The sequence below is a fragment of the Megalops cyprinoides genome, chromosome 14 (genome assembly GCF_013368585.1).
Source record: "Megalops cyprinoides isolate fMegCyp1 chromosome 14, fMegCyp1.pri, whole genome shotgun sequence".
Classification (NCBI taxonomy): Eukaryota; Metazoa; Chordata; class Actinopteri; order Elopiformes; family Megalopidae; genus Megalops; species Megalops cyprinoides.
This window is the reverse complement of record NC_050596.1, coordinates 1013893-1028558: the sequence shown is the minus strand read 5'-3', so window position 1 is coordinate 1028558 and position 14666 is coordinate 1013893. Positions and strand designations below refer to the sequence as shown.

General features: G+C 43.4%; 1 pseudogene; it reads left to right on the top strand.

Moving 5' to 3' along the window:
* The first annotated feature begins 5686 nt into the window (after positions 1–5686).
* LOC118789158 overlaps positions 5687–14666 on the top strand; it is an 81688-nt pseudogene continuing 72708 nt past the window's right edge.

Genomic DNA, 14666 nt, shown 5'->3' with positions numbered 1-14666 from the left:
GATTTAATTTAATGATGATTATTAAAGATATTAATTATCAATTAAATCGCCAAATTCGTTGATAGGAAATCAGCAGTCTGGTGGATCAACCTTTGTCAGAATTATACAAGCACACTTGAATAGATTAAAAAGGTTTATTGAGCAAGACAAAATTCAGAGTCGGGGCTACAGACCTGGTCCAGTACCTTAACAGACACTAAATTATATAAAGACATGGGTGGATCACGGAATGGATGTGTGAAGAGAAAATTACCCAATCCAATTGTTTACCTCTCCCAAGGAAGAACACAGGAACCACTCACCATAGCGGCAAAACTCCAAAAGGAAAAATCTGCAAAGTTGCAGGAGAAACTGAGCCACAGACTGGATGACTGAATGGATGACTGAGCGTCTATCTGAGCATAAGGCTGAACGTCAAGACTGAGCATAGGCAAAAACTGAGCATAAGCAGAAACTCACAAAAACTGATCCAAGAGTCCTGTTCTAGGCCTGACTTAAGAAGAAGCTCTCTCCACCTCCCTGACCCACGCATAATTAATTTTATGGTGGGGGAGTGCCTGGAAGTTTCTTCAGGACTTAATTTAGTGCTTCAGATCCCAACATCTGGAAATACCAGATATATTTTTGAGATTATCATTTTTGCAGTCAGCTCTTCATGAGCATCACCTCGTTTAGCCAAGGATTCTACATCTGAGGGGCAGATTAATGCTTACCAATACACAAAGCGGACTCAACACACCCTACTTCTGCTTTTATCTGGCAAAATCAAATGTAAATCCAAACTGGCAATCATTAGTTTGAGTGCGACTACCCAGCAGCAAACGATTCTATCAGCATTTTCCAGCACCGTGCCTTACGAAAAAAATGAAAAGACATTAAGACATTACAAATGCAACTGCATATTGCATTGCAAAAGACATGCTTCCCATTAGCACTGTCAAAAATGAGGGATTCAAGAAGCTGTCACAGGGCATCTTTAAAACCTGAGACTGTAGACAGACTTGTCTTTCTTGCCTGTAACTTGTAGGGTAATGGCTTTGCTTGTTTAAAACTTGTACAGAAGATACTGACCACAGTGAGATTTTTCTTTTGTCTATTTATTTAGTTTACATTGCCAGCTAAAACACTTACAAAATGTTTCAACCTGTCTGTACTAAGGGTTTGGCATGCTGACCAGAATTAAGATTTCTTCTTCTATTTATTGTTTTATTTATTGACATTGTCCTTTAAAACACTTTTAAACTTTGCAGTCTGAGTCATCTTACATGTGTGTTTCACACTGCAGCACTTAATTTTTCTATTCAGACATTTATTTTGTTGAGGAAAAGGGATTTTACTTAATATTAGCCTACTCATGCATATTTTGATGTTGAAAAAAGATTTTATCATTATAATTGTTTGGAATGTTCTACCTCAAATTTGTGAAATGTTCTGCTGTTTGGCAAGGGTTTGTCATGTTCTGACCATAAAGAATAGTTTAAAACCACAATTAACCGTGGTGGTGGAATTGGCTGCGATGCAAGGGGCACCAGCTAAAATCTTGCCTAGAGTACCAAATTGGTCAGGGCCGGCTCTGGGTTGGAGCGTTGCAGGCCTGTAACCATAGCGGATCAGCTCAGAGTGAGTGCAGTGCCTGGGAAAATGTTGCATGGAGTGACATCGCATAAGGGCCAGCTTCCAGCCTCATATCGCGAACTGGGCCCTTCTTTTTTTAAACACATATTTTTATTGGTTTCATACATTATACAATACAGAAGTATAAGAAAAAACAAGTGCATAACCGCTGCACAAACATTGCAGTAACTACACCCTTCCCTCATTTAAACAGTTGGCATTACAAAAAACACACATTGGGAAGACAGTTAAATAATAAATAAAATAAATACATTAATGTAAAAGGTTAAATTGCACATTATAAATTGCTGCATTGAATAATTGATGATACAACCATATCAGCTCAGGGTTCTAATGCTTCATCGATGTTTTCATTTCTTACAAAATCCAAAAACAACTCCCATGTTTAGTAAAATTCAGATGGTTTACCTTTCACTAAGTAAGTAAATTTTTCAAGGGCCAAATTATATGAGAGTTCTTTCAGCCACTGACCAAGGGAGGGGGGCCAGTATTCTTCCAACATATAGCAATCAAGCGTCTAGCCTGCAGTAAGCAGAGGTCAACCATTTTTTTTTCCGTTTTAGACAGAAAAAGGTTAGACGGACAAAGGCCCAAAATGCATAATTTAGGATTCAGTGGTATTGGAGAAGATGTGAGATGTGAGATATACTGTACTATTGAGTTCCAAAACTTTTTAATCTCATCACATTCCCACATACAATGGTATAAAGTACCTAAGTGAGTATTACACTTATAGCACTGGTCTAGGATATTAGGATCAAATTTGTTCAACTTTTCAGGAGAAATATAAGTTCTCATTATCCAGCTATATTGTATTAATCGAAGTGGAGTATTAATTGTTTGTGTTTGTGTTTTTGAGCAAATAGTACTCTATTGATCCTCTTGGATGTCATCTTGTAAATCCCTTATCCACGCCTGTCTCTGCTTTTCAGTGTTGTCCTTATGGTTTTCCACCAATATATTGTACAGTTGTGTAATTTAACCTCTCCCTTCACAATTCTTCATTGAAAATGTTTCTAGTATGGACATTTGGGGCAATATTACAGAATTCTTTAGGTGTGCCAGAAAAAAACTTCTAATCTGTAAATATTTTAAAAAATGTTTCTGAGGTAAGTAATATTTTTGCTTGAGCTCATCAAATGACATTTTATTATTGTAAAGATCACATAGTCTTACAATACCTTTTGTTGACCAATTTTTAAAGCCCATGTCATTCTTAGCTGGTTTGAAATATTCATTTCCCCAGATCGGTGAAAGGCAAGACAACAAATATTTCTGTACTTAATGCCAGACTCTAATTGTATTTTTCAGAAAATGGTTATCTGTAGTTCTTTTTAATTTCTTAGGGGGAGCAGAGTATAAGAAACTATCCAGGACTAGACCCTTTGAAGATAAAAGTTCAATTTGTAACCAGGACAATGTTGATTCTTTAGAAAACCAAAACATTGAGGATCTTATTTGAGCAGCCCAATAATACCAATTTAAATTAAACAATTTAAATTGCCTCCATAAAAATCTTCTTATACGTGGAGCACGATTAACTGAAAATCGCTGCGTTGCATAATCAATGCTAACTGGCTGGGGAGCTAACATATAGTTATCTAGCGATAGATTTGACAAACATAGCTAGTTAGGCTACATATCGGAACGATTGTTGAAATCTAGCTACTTAAACAGGTTGGCTGCTTCCTTTGTGATACTCTGACTAAGCCCCTGACAACAGCAATGCTTACATCGCCACATAAAGTATGGTTAATTTTATTTCACTTGCTAGTAATCAAGCTAATGTAGGGATCCACACAGTTGTTTTTAGGTATAGATCTACAGAACTTACTAATTATTATGACTGGGTGTGTAACTGATATCTAGTTAACTGTTTGCTATAACGGATATATTTGTTAAATGGGGCAGTCGCATCATTGACATCTTGTTCGAGTTCCGTGCTCGAGCACGGGTAGCGATCACACTGATGTGTACCACGCCTGAGTCCAACTGAACTGTGCCCGAACCCATCTCTTCAAGCGGGCCCGGGCACAGTTCAGCGTACCGCACCCGGGCACAGTACGGAGCGATGACACTAGTCAAACGAACCGGACTTTGGGGGTCAAACGTGCTCAGGCATGGTACGGATTGCCTAGTGTGAGTACACCCTAAGTGTTATTAGGGCACTCCGTAGTGAAGGGGGGAGAAGACCCTCATTAAATGATTCCACATATATATCCAACAGAGATCTTATTAGTTTTTCTTCAAAAATTTTATAGATATCTATTTGAAGTCCATCCGGACCAGGTGTTTTACCCCCCTTCATGTTAAGAATAGCATTGGAAATTTCCTGTTATTCCAATTCCTTATCTAATTCACATTTTGCATGTTCAGACATATGGGGGATGGCTAGGTTATCTATCTATCTGTCTCCTGGGTTAATGTATTCTCTGGGTAATCTGATTGATATAGGGCCTTATAATATGAAACAAAAGTCTGATTAATTTCTAATGGGTCTGTAGTTATTTCCCCTTATTCATTTCTAATTGAATTGATTGCTCTTTCTGAATTAAGTTTTTTAATTCTCTAGGCCAGTAATTTACCTGGTTTTTCACCCTGGTCATAGAAATTTTGCTTCAGTCTTATTAAACTGTTATTAAGCTTTTGAAGTGGAGAGTCCCTCATACTCCGCTTTAAGAGCAAATAGTTCCCGATTTAACAGCACTGAGTTATCTGAGCTAACCTTTTGCTCCAGTTCTCTAATTTTCAAGTCTAATGAGTTCATTTTCTGTCTAAATTTATTAGTTCTATAACTAGTGAAACTAATTATTTGTCCTCTTAAATATGCTTTGAAAGCTTCCCATTTAATCGAGGCTGATGTTTGAGTAGTATTCATTGAAAAAAAAATCTATTTGCTCACCCAGGAATGCAATAAAGTCTGGATTCTTTAGCCATTTAGGATGTAAGCGCCATCTATTGGAATCTCTAATTAACTGCCCATCATTGTATAGTAGTGATGCAGGGGAATGATCTGACAAAATGATGCTATCATATAGACACTTAGTTATATTGGGAAGTAAAGACATGGAAATTAAGAGATAATCAATACAGGAGTAGGATTTAAAAATGCCGAATAACATGAATATTCCTTCTTATTTGGATTTTGTATTCTCCATGGATCACATAAATTTAATTCTTTAATAAACTGTTGTATTTTCTTTCTACTTTTGGAATGCGAATTATCTGTATCTGTATTATCTGGATCAAGTGTGCAGTTAAAATCTCCAGCCGTCATTACCTTACCTGGAAGGGAGGATATTAGTAAAAATAGTTTCTCAAAGAATGATAGATTGTCCTCATTTGGACCATATACATTAAATAGATTAATGTTTTCTTTTAGAAGTGTTCCCTGTATTACCAAATATCTACCAGCTGTGTCCGATATAATGTTATCCACTTGGAATGGAACAGACTTGTGAATCAGAATCATAACCCCCTTGGAGCGAGAGGAGAAACAGGATGCCAGTACTTGCCTTGCCCATCGTCTACGTACCTTCAGCAGTTCTTCTTTAAGTAGGTGACTCTCTTGTATAAATACAATACTGTAGATGAGTCAAGCTGCTATAACCTAGTAATAACCTTTTTCATTTTAGTAATTTTAACCATCCCCCTCACATTCCATGAGATAAATTTTAAATTCTCATTTGAGTTTATCATAATCTACATCACTGAAGATGTGTCCAGAGGCATCAGCAGATGTATGTACACTGCTAACACCCCGATTCTATCAGTGACAACCAGGAAAGACTGGGTGACAACCATGAAAAGTGTGGTGACTACTGGAGAGCCAGTGACAGCTCGGAGAGACGGCAACCGCGGCAGAATTGGCTGGCAACCCAATCTGCATCCTCTGTGAGGAGGAACTCCAAAAGCTACAATGAATCCAATGGGAGGATACCCCCAGGGGTGCCCGAGAGGAGGGGAGGATGAGCACCCCAGTCGGACGGACACAACAGCATCAGACCCAGGAAATGAACAAACAACTATGAGCAAGCAGTGCACATGTGGCAAAATCTGCAAGAACGACTGCGGCTTGAAGATCCACCAAGTGAGGATGAAGTGTTTGGTGGGAGTAGGGGCAGCACAACGCACAGGTGTCCAGCTTGGTCAGACGCAGGAGAAGCCACGCCCGAAGTCACCCCATAGTGCCCGGAACCTCCAAGTGTTGCAAACTAATCCCTCTAACATCAAGTCTGACAGGAGGCGGATCAAATGGCCTGCAGCTAACATGACTTCACTGTGGAACCAGTTTGATGAAGATGTCAACCAAATTCTGGAGGCAATGGGGAAGGGGGAGGCTGACAGGAAGCTACAAGCCATGACAACAATCATTGTCAGCATCGCAGCTGAAGGGTTCGGAAAAGAGGAGGGCGACAGTGTAGCATAGTGGTTAAGGAGCAGGACTCGTAACCGAAAGGTTGCCGGTGCGATCCCCGCTGGGACACTGCTGCTGTACCCTTGGGCAAGGTACTTAACCCACAGTTGCCTCAGTAAATATCCAGCTGTATAAATGGATAACATTGTAAAGAACTGTAACCTATGTAAGTCGCTTTGGATAAAAGCGTCTGCCAAATGAATAAATGTAAATGTAAATGTAAGAAAGGCTCCAGAATACCCTATTTAAAGAACTAAAGAGCAGTGAAGATCCACAACATCAGGCAGGAGATGAAAGTGCTGAAGTCCCAGTACAAGGAGGCAGAGAAGAGGAACGCATTGGCTTGGCTCAGCCAATGCACATCCTATGAAAGAGGATCAGGGTCTTCCGCCAGGCAGAGTGGCATCGGAGGCGGCGTCGTGAAAGGGCCCAAAACCGTGCTGCCTTTATCGCCAACCCTTTCAAGTTCACCAAGGAGTTGCTGGGGCAGAAGCGTAGTGGGAGGCTGGCCTGTTCGCAGGATAATGTAGACCAACATCTGAGGCAAACTTTCAGCAACCCGGAAAGAGAGCAGGAGTTGGGGGAGTGCAACATCCTAATAGACCCCCCTGAACCGGATGCGCAGTTCGACATGTCAGAGCTGCAGCTAAAGGAAGTCAGAGAGGTCATCCGAAAAGCAAGGGCAAGCTCTGCTCCAGGACCAAGCAGCACCTCGTACAAGGTGTACAAGAACTGCCCCAAACTCCTGCTGCGTCTGTGGAAGTTCCTACGAGTCTTCTGGAGAAGGGGAAAGATTCCAGATCAGTGGAGAGTGGCTGAAGGGGTATGGATCCCAAAGGAAGAAGACTCCACCCAGATAGACCAGCTCCGCATCATCTCCCTGCTGTGTGTCCAGGCGAAGATCTTTTTCAGTGCCGTTTCCAATCGGCTGTTCACCTACCTGGCCAAGAACACCTACATCAACACATCAGTCCAGAAGGGTGGCATTTCTGGGATGCCAGGCTGTCTGGAGCACACGGGTGTGGTGACACAGCTCATCAGGGAGGCTAGAGAGAACAAGGGCAACCTGTCAGTGTTGTGGCTCGACCTGGCAAATGCATATGGCTCCATTCCACATAAGCTGGTGCAGCTCACACTGACCAAACATCACGTCCCCAGCAGAATCAAAGACCTCATCGCTGATTGCTACAGCAACTTCAGGATAAGGGTCTCTTCAGGAGCATTAACTGCATTAGCTGGCACAAGGTGGAGATCGGCATCATCACAGGGTGCACTATCTCTGTGACATTGTTCTCCCTAGCCATGAACATGCTCACAAAGTCTGCTGAACCAGAGTGCAGAGGGCCCAGAATGAACTCTGCGCAACGGCAACCACCCATCAGGGCCTTCATGAATGACCTCACAGTCACCATAGAATCAGTCCCAGGCTGCCGGTGGATTCTGCAGGGGCTCGAAAAGCTGGTGGAGTAGGCCCGGATGCGTTTCAAACCAGCCAAATCAAGATCAATGGTGCTGAGGAAAGGGAAGGTGGAGGACATGTTCCAGTTCAAAATTGCAGGCACAGCCATCCCAACCATCTCAGAGAAGCCAGTCAAGAGCTTAGGCAAGGTTTATGACAGCTCTCTGAGGGACACAACATCGATCCAGTCGATCTGCACTGAGTTGGAAGGCTGGCTGAAAGCCGTGGACAAGTCTGGCCTACCCGGGAAGTTCAAAGTCTGGGTGTATCAGCATGGCATCCTTACCAGAATCCTGTGGCCCCTCCTCATCTATGCAGTTCCAATCTCGACAGTCGAGACCTTAGAGAGGAGGGCCAGCAACCACTTCAGGAGATGGTTGGGGTTGCCAAAGAGCCTGAGCAGAATCGCACTCTATGGCCACAACAAACTGCAACTGCCCTTAAAATCCTTGGAGGAGGAATTCAAGGTAGCAAGAACCAGAGAAGTGATGCAGTACAGGGACTCAAGCGACCCAAAGATGGCCAAAGCAGGGATCCAAGTGAGGACTGGCAGGAAGTGGAGGGCAGAGGAAGTGGTTCAGGAAGCAGAGACAAGGCTGCGTCACAAGAGGCTGGTGGGAGCGGTCACACAAGGCTGAGCTGGGCTAGGATCCTTTCCAACTCCCCAAATGAACACCATCAGAGGGAAGGAAAGGCGCTGCCTAGTTCAGGAGGAGGTGCGGGCAGCAGTGGAAGAGACGAGAACCTGCAAGGCTGTGGTAATGAAGCAGCAGGGAGCTTGGACAAGATGGGAGAATGCGATTGAGAGGAAAGTGACCTGGGCTGAGCTTTGGAAAGCCAAGCCACACCGCATTTAATTTCTCATCCAGGAAGTGTATGATGTGCTTCCAAGCCCATCAAATCTGCACACATGGGGCAAAGCAGAGGCACCAGCATGCCCTCTGTGTTCCAAGCGAGGAACCCTGGAACACATCCTCAGCTGCTGCGCAAAGGCTCTTGGAGAGGGAATATACCGATGGAGGCATGATTAAGGCCTGAAGACCATCGCTGAAGCTATCAGCGCAGGAATTGAGTGGGCAAAGTGGTCTCGACCCTCCAAGCAGGCCATCGTCTTTGTCAGAGCTGGGGAGCAGCCAAAACCTGCCGAAAGAACATCTGCAGGCATCCTGACCTCTGCAAGGGACTGGCAGCTGTTGGTGGACCTCGAACGGCAGCTGAAGTTCCCCAACCACCTTGCAGCCACCACCCTGCGACCAGGCATTGTGCTTGTGTCTGAGTCCACCAAGCAAGCTGTGCTGCTGGAGCTGACAGTCCCATGGGAAGATCGCTTGGAAGAGGCCTTTGAAAGAAAGCTCACGAAGTACGCAGGACTGGTTAGTGACTATCATCAGGCTGGATGGAGAGCGAGGTGTCTCCCGGTAGAGGTTGGATGCAGGGGATTCACAGTCCGTTCCTTAGACAGAGCATTCAGCCATTTGGGCATCGAGGGAGAGAGGAAGAGGAGAGCTATCCACAGCACCACCAATGCAGCAGAGAGGGCTTCAAGATGGCTGTGGCTAAAAAGAGGAGAGCCATGGAGTCAGAAGTAGCTAGCCATCTGGACACAAGCTGGGGTCTGATCAGCCCCGGCGGGGTCACCTGGAGGAGGGTGTATGATGTTGAAAGACCCGAAACACCCGATGATTACAGGAACATCACTGAAGATGTGTCCAGAGGCATCAGCAGATGTACAGTATATACAAGTGTGCCTGTAGGTTTAAAAGTCAATATTTAAACCGAAAATACCGCTGTAGCACACATGACGACTTATTATGCGTCTTCCTTTCAGTTTTGAGTAACATATATTAAATGAGTGATGTAGAAATGTAAACATATGTTGTGCTTTATAAGTATCTCAACAAAGAAAACACTGAGATATTTAGCCAATTGAACAAGTCTGCCGAAATCAAAATTGCCAACACACGTCCCTTATCACATTTGACTCAGCTGTGTGTCTCCTGAGTGAGGCAAACCTTGAATAAATTTTTCGGCCTCAGTCGGAGATTCAAACTCATGTACGCGTCCGTCCACCTTCAGGCGAAGCTTAGCCAGTTAGATTATTCTGTAACGAATGACGCGGGATCTCAATTGCTGTTTTACCCTGTCAAAACGCCTCCTCTGTTGGTGCAGCTCCATAGATAAATCAGGGAAATTTCACCGAACAATACCTTTCCTTTCGATCTGGCTGCTCGCATCACCCGGACCTTGTCTTGGAAGTTTAAAAACTTCATAATAAGGGCTCTTGCTGCGGGGGTACGACTGGATGGTGAGCGGCCAGGGATCCTGTGTGCCCTTTCAATGATCGGCGGTGTAGGGAAGGCCTCAGGTCCCAACACTTCTGGCAGCCATCCCTCCAGGAAAGCAATTGCGTTGTCCTTTTCCACCCCCTCTGGAAGATTAATCAGCCTAAGGTTGGATTTCCGCGAGCGGTTTTTGAGCTCGTCCAGCTTGGAGGTAAGGAGAGAAATGTGTTTCACAAATGCTGTTTTGCCTTTCTCTGATTGTACAACGTCTTCCACGTTGCTAATTCGTTCCTCTGCTTCGTCCATGCGTTTGGAAAAATCTTGCACTTCCCGTTTGACCTCTTGAATTGCATTTAGAAATTTTGTAACAAAGTCATTTCTCATCATATCAAGTTTTTGGATAATATCTAAGTTTCGGGAAGTTTCTTCAGTGGCCGTTTTAGCTGCTTGTTGCCGCTGGGTTGGGCTAACATCATTCGAGCTAGCTAATGCAGTGAAATGGCAGCACTCCCTTGTTTGTGCTCTTAGTATTGTAGAAAACAAACTGAGCAGGACCTGAGGAGTTGGGATGAAGGGGATTTCTCTGAATCAATGGGAAGGGCTCTGTGAATTAATGCATGCCCATGCAAACCAAATCATCAATATCTGGTGGAGTTTGATTTGGGTTAGACAGCTCCAAGTTTCTGGTATGTAGTGAATGAGAGCCATGTGTTCAGATGTTTTTGCCAAGGGAATGGCATTAGAGAATAAGGGGGTCATTTGTTTCACAGGCCAAGTCCTTTAGCTGTCTGTATTTTGTGGAGTTGGATTGCTTGTATAAGGAAATACATTGTGCCTGGTCATGCATTGACTGTAATCAGAATGACAAGCTTAGATGGGCTGAGTGGTCAGGTTTTTTTTTTTGTCTTTTCATTTCCCTTTGCGGTGTGGTCCAGAACTCCCTCTTTGACATCACCAGCAAATTGTAGTGCTGCACTTCCTGCTTCATCCAGTGTGTCTGGCCCAACAGAACCAAGCAGCTCGACTCCTTCGACAGCTTCGATGTGTCCACCCAGCATCACTACGTCAGGGTTCTGGAGATGGTGAGGATGATCTGTTATGGGTACCCGGTCCGGTACACACCCCCCTCCAGGGGCTGTGAGCCCTCACTGCCAGTCACAGCCAAGACACCACCATATAATAGTATCTATTGCTGCTTGACATTCACAGGAAGCTCTTTGGCATAAGTCATGTTTCTCAGTGGACATGTCATGTTTGATAGACTGGAAAATTTTGTAAGTCTAGCTGTCTATTTCTTTTTTGGTTAAAAAAGAATACCTTGTCTGAAGCTCTCACTTTTTGCAGACGTTATAAAATGAATTTGAAAAGTGCTGTAAATATATAAGCTTAAAGATCATGGGAAGCTACACAGTAAGATATGATCAAAGCTTAGAAGCAGGGAGAATAAGCCCTTCTGGAAATTTCCAAATTCCCCTCTTCACTAATGTCAGCTTCTTAAGGTGCCACGAGCTACGGTTCTCAGTGCCTTCACCCTTCCCTGCTCTGTCACCCTTCCAGTAAGGAAAGAAGACAGTGTTCCAAATGCTCACCATTTTGAACAGAATGTAAGAACAAACCTCAGCAGAGCCAATTTCCCATAAATGAGCTCACCAGGCCATGTCACAGTGACACTCCTGGAGAATGGGAAAAAAAACATCTGAGGTTTTTAAAAGAACAACAGCTATGAAGACTCCCTTCCCTCTCTCTGCATTTACCTTTTAATGGGGAGTAGTTATCAGTATCTCACCTCATTCAGTAATGGATAAAAGGACTACAGGCCTTATGCTGACATTTCAGGCAGATGAAGGTGGACACAGCAGGTCAGTTGGTAAGAATAGTTTCCACCACCCTGCAGTAAACACAATTAATCTCTCAACTGCACCAAGCCTGTTCACTCTCCCAAAATCTGAGGTGCAAGTGTCCTCAGTTGTCTTGCTTGTTATGGGAAACCGCAGTGAATGTGGAGTAGGACTTAGAAATCAGTAATCACTGCCAGGTGAAAGATCACAGTGCAGTGCACTGAAGATGGGGGGGTGAAGTGCCAAAGAGGATTCTTGCCTCTTTTTTTCCCTTGGTCTCCCAAATTTACTACAGAATATTCTTGAAACCTATTATTTAATTGAGACAACACTCAAGCTAAGGAAAAAAACAAGAGCGCACAAAAAGGCCATCATGGCACCTGAAAAGAGTAACTCTCTGATATAAGCTCCATATTTCATTATTAAAATTTTAACAACACTAGGTAGAGCTGGGCTGTAGCTGCAAGGTCTCTCAGTGTTCTATACGACTGATTCTCAGTCCTGCTCATGGGGTCCCCCTGCTCTGCACGTTTTCCATCTTTCCCTGCTCTACCAACCTGACTGAACTCATCAGTGGCACTTTTGATTAGCTGAGCACACCTGATTTAATCAAGAGCATGTTAGTCATTTCAATCAGGTGTGTTTGGAGCAAAGAAAGATAGAAGATATGCAGGACAGGGGGCTCCAGGAGTAGGACTGAGAAACACTGTTCTATACCATGAACATCTGGCTGCATGTGACCACCACCTTTCCCATAGGTGAATGAGGATCTTAAGGCTGTCCAAAAGGCTGCTGTTTTTGGACTGTAAAGTCCAGAATCTTTGTTTAAGCTGGGACTCCTGTGGCATTTCTATGGTACAGCTTCTGAAATTAATGCCACTGCTGCCATTTGAATGAATGTATCGCTGGTAGTACAGATTATCCTACTTACAGAGGAAGTGTTATAGAGGAGGTGTTTTAACAACAATGATGTTGCATAATGTTTCACTTTTTTAACTAACAGAAATTCTACACTGCAAACTGCCTATGGTTTTACTAGTGTCTTCCTCTAACACTAAACAGCTTTGACACACTTGTTAACTTTTTCCCCACATTCATTACTGTATAACACAGCTTGTAAACAACCACTGCTTGATCTGCTATTGCGCTTCATTACAGATGGCCCTACATGCCTTATGATGGAGACATTCAGCATGCAATTCTCCAAATGCCAAGTATCACCAACTATTTTGAGGAATCCAAAACCATTTAAGAAAGGAAGCTGTTCAGCCTGAAATTGAATCAATTCCTGCTGGCAGTACTCCCTTATTTTACCCAAATGTTAAAAATGTTCAAAATTAGACTTGTCAATAAAGAAGAAAGGATGTTTCTATGTGGCATAGTGATTAGGTCTTCAGTCAGATTATATCCAACCAACCAATGAATTGAAATCTATTTACTGCAGCACTCTTAACAGGGGAGCTGAAGAAAAGGAAAACTAGACAGGAATCAAAGCGGAGCGCTTCACATGTTTAATGCATTTCAAAAACATGTTACATATCCAATGGGAAACCCTCACATGCTGAAAGATGATATAGCAACTATTGAAAACAAAATAAGAATGATTCACACTTGAGGTCTTGAAAATTATAAAAATCCTATCCGAGAGACAAAAACTGCCCTAGCTGTTTGGCTGACTTATATAATTAAGCTTATTTTAGAGGAAACTGGGCGGCAACAGATCTGTGTGTCCATGATCTTTTTTTCTACTTGGTGGTATTCTCATCCTTTTGAACTCAATCAACCTTCCCTCCTTCCCAGTATCAAAGGAATGAAAATGAACACAGCCTGTGGGAAGAGTGATTTTTTTTTTCTTCTTAGAATCTTGATGAAAAGGCAGGCCTCTGTCTGCCGCTCTGGCTGAAATCTCAGATGGTCCTCGGCTTTGACTGTCACTTCTGTAATTTATAAATGAATAATCTCTGCTTCCCCCCTAACATTTCACCATGTGTCAGGGTGTGGGTCTTTGTTTTGGGTGGCGGCACACAGGGAGGGTGGTGCGTGTCATGTGGTAGAGGTGCATGGGTGTTTAACATCACAATGGGGTGACGCCAGCCCAGACGGGGGCATGCAGCGGGGGGTCAGCAGAGGGTTATGGCTATTGTGATGTAAATCCATCTCTTATTCAGAGGTTGGGCTTGAAATAGAGCTTATGCACTGACGTCACTTTCCTGCCGGAATACGCCCCCTCAGTTGGACTGAGTGGCAAAACATCCTGCACCAGGACAGCACTGAATGTAATGTCGGCCTAAATACCATATTCCTTTGGGTTTTAGTTTTTGCTTTTTTGTGACGAGATGTCCGAGAGAAATTTGGTGATCATTGATCGCTGTTTTGGAATATTAAGCCACGTTAAGCCGTTTCATTTTAAGCATTTTAGAATGTCCGCAAAAGCTTGGTCATACTTCAAGGCGGGATTTGTTGGCGAAATTAAAGTGACGAGGACACCAATGGATATTCTGGTTGTATGTGGACAGGTCTGTACAAATATTATGTTATTACAACTTTTATTTGGAAAGCTTTAACGCTACCCGTATCGGTGCCTGGATTCCAGTTGTTTCTGCGAATTGCAGTGATCCATTTGCTTCTCTTTTCTTTAGCTTTCGGAAGTCTGTAAAAAGATAGCTCCGATTTCTTGTTGAATCTATTTGTACAGTCAATCGCACAATAGCTCTTTCCCAGTTTAGATGTCTTTTTTGTGTTTTCGCTAACGCTGCCACTCAGTAAGTCTTCCTGCCACTCAGTGGGTGTAACTTGCAGTGACTCCGCCTACTGTGACGTCATGTAAATAACCTCTATTCATGGTGGTTTCACATCTTTTGTGGACACTCTGTGGGTGTGACCTTTCATTTAGTGTGCTGGGCTTCATGGTGGTGCACATTCATCAGGAGCAGAGGGTAAGGCCCGTGGATTAATATTGGTTTATCACAGGGCTTAAAGCCTCCTTCCAGGGGGGGAGGGCTCTCAAATTGTGAGTCCTTCTCTCTCCCCCTTGG